The sequence below is a fragment of the Chlorocebus sabaeus genome, chromosome 5, assembly GCF_047675955.1.
Source record: "Chlorocebus sabaeus isolate Y175 chromosome 5, mChlSab1.0.hap1, whole genome shotgun sequence".
Taxonomy (NCBI): domain Eukaryota; kingdom Metazoa; phylum Chordata; class Mammalia; order Primates; family Cercopithecidae; genus Chlorocebus; species Chlorocebus sabaeus.
The window spans coordinates 1475180-1478019 of NC_132908.1; positions in this window are offsets into that span (position 1 = coordinate 1475180).

Below are 2840 nucleotides of genomic sequence, written 5' to 3' on the forward strand. Positions count from 1 at the left end.
GCAGGGTTGGTGAGCCACGTGAGATGGATGCCCAGACAGTCCTGCTCCAAACCCTAGACAGGCCCCAAATCCCCCCCGTCCCCAAGTTGCCCCCATAGCCCCCAAGTCCAAGCCCTCGCTCTGCTGTTCTCCCACCTGGAGTGAGCTGAGCCCTCCGCGTGGAGCCTCCTGAATGCCCACCTCTGCCGAGTCCCTAAGGCTTAGATTCTGTGGCCACGCAACTGAATACCACTGTGGCCCGGGTGACATCTTGGTCCCCCAGGGCTCTGGAAGCACCTGCAAGCTGGGGAGGGGCTGGAACTCCAGGGCCTGGAAGCTTCCTTCCCGCCCCACCTCTGCACCCATCTGGGGGCCACTAGAGCCTTTGTCTCAAAGCCCTGCCCCAGTTCACTTTCTTAGGACCCTGGGCAAGACAACTGTGCTAAGGACATCACTGTCACAAGAAATACCTGTGACTCAAAACGACGTCCTATGGCTCCGTCCTCAAAGGCACAGTGGGGTGGAGCAAGGGCGTTCCCGAAAGCGTCTGAGGAGGCTGGGGAAGGAAAGAGGTTTGGGAGGGAGCTGCCGTCCGTGGAGTCAGACACCGTCGTGCAGAAGCAGAACTCAGCGAGTGACTCAGGGAGCCGTCACGCCAGTGTCCGCGGGGCTTTCCACCTCTGACCTTGACTCACGCACAGGTGGCGCTGGGGGAGGCGGGCTGGGCTGATCGTGACCTGAAAGCCCAGAATTGCTGGGGTCCACAGGCTGCTCTGCAGACATGTTGCTAGGGGACTCCAGGGACGGACTTAGGGCACCTTCCCCATGGGGCCAGCTGGGCAGGGCCCAGGGGTCTGCAGAGCTGAAATCCCCTATGCACGGGGCGGAGGGCTCGGGCCCCTTCTGAGTCTGCTGTTAAAGGATGTGGGATTTCTCATTGGTCTCCTCACTTTTCAGATAGGAAGAAGGAGAACGGGAGGGATTGGCGAATCCTGAGAACCAGGCCTGTTCGCTTGGTCAGCGGTTTTGGGCCCCTCCCCTGCCCCCACCCCACGCCACGCCCCACTTTCTCCTGTCTGCACCAGCTGACTTTCTGATTCTTGGAGATCTTGTGTTTGGGCCTTTTCTGGGAATCTCCAACGTCACAAAGTCAGTTTACATCAGACTAAAACCTAAATACAAGTCTGTTCTAATGGTCAATGCAAGTTTTTTTTTTCATCCTGCCATGATTTGGAATTCAAAAAAATATATATTAAAAGGAGAGGATGGGTGTGGTGGCTCATGCCTGTAATCCCAGCACTCTGGGAGGCTGAGGTGGGCAGACCACCTGAGGTCAGGAGTTCAAGACCAGCCTGGCCAACATGGTGAAACCTGGCCTCTACTAAAGATAAAAAAAAATTAGCTGGGCATGGTGGTGGTGGCACCTGTGATCCCAGCTATTTGGGAGGCTGAGGCAGGAGAATTGCTTGGACCTGGGAGGCGGAGGTTGCAGTGAGCCGAGATTGCACCACTGAACTCCAGCCTGGGCAACAGAGTGAGACTCTTGTCTCAAAAAAAAAAAGACAAAACCAAGTGTGGACAAGGATGTGGAGAAACGGGAGCCTTCATAGATTGCTGGTGGGAATGAAAAATGATGTAGCAACTTTGGAAAACAGTTGGGCAGTTTCTCTGAAAGCCTAGACATGGGCCGGGCATGGGGCCTCACACCTGGAATCCCAGCACTTTGGGAGGCCGAGGCAGGCAGATCACCTGAGGTCAGGAGTTCAAGACCAGCCTGGCCAACACGGTGAAACCCCGTCTCTACTAAAAATACAAAAATTAGCAGGGTGTGGTGGTGCACACGCCTGTAATCCCAGCTACTTGGGAGGCTGAGGCAGAAGAATCGCTTGAAGCTGGGAAGCGGAGGTTGCAGTAAGCCTAGATCACACCATTAACCCCAGCCTGGGCGACAAGAGTGAAACTCTGTCTTAAAAAAAAAAAAAAATGAAGCCTAGACATTAACTTACCATACGACCAGTAATTCTACTCCTAGGTATCCACCGAAGTGGGAAAAACGTCCACACAAAGATGCGTCGAGAGTGCTCAGACCAACTTTCTCCGCAGTAACCCCAACTGAAAACAACGGAGAGACGAAGTGTGGTCCATCCAAACAACACAACCACACAGATGAAACGCTGAGACACACCGCAGCGTGGACGAAGCTTGAAAACCTTGTGCTGGCCGGGCGCGGTGGCTCAAGCCTGTAATCCCAGCACTTTGGGAGGCCGAGACGGGTGGATCACGAGGTCAGGAGATCGAGACCATCCTGGCGAACACGGTGAAACCCCGTCTCTACTAAAAAAATACAAAAAAAAAGCTAGCTGAGCGAGGTGATGGGCACCTGTAGTCCCAGTTACTCGGGAGGTTGAGGCAGGAGAATGGCGTGAACCCGGGAGGCGGAGCTTGCAGTGAGCTGAGATCCGGCCGCTGCACTCCAGCCTGGGCGACAGAGCGAGACTCCGTCTCAAAAAAAAAAAAAAGGGCCGGGCGCGGTGGCTCAAGCCTGTAATCCCAGCACTTTGGGAGGCCGAGGCGGGCGGATCACGAGGTCAGGAGATCGAGACCATCCTGGCTAACACCGTGAAACCCCGTCTCTACTAAAAATACAAAAAACTAGCCGGGCGTGGTGGCGGGCGCCTGTAGTCCCAGCTACTCGGAGGCTGAGGCAGGAGAATGGCGTAAAACCCGGGAGGCGGAGCTTGCAGTGAGCCGAGATCGCGCCACTGCACTCCAGCCTGGGTGACACAGCGAGACTCTGTCTCAAAAAAAAAAAAAAAAGAAAAGAAAACCTTGTGCTAATTAAAAGAAGCCAGACACAAACG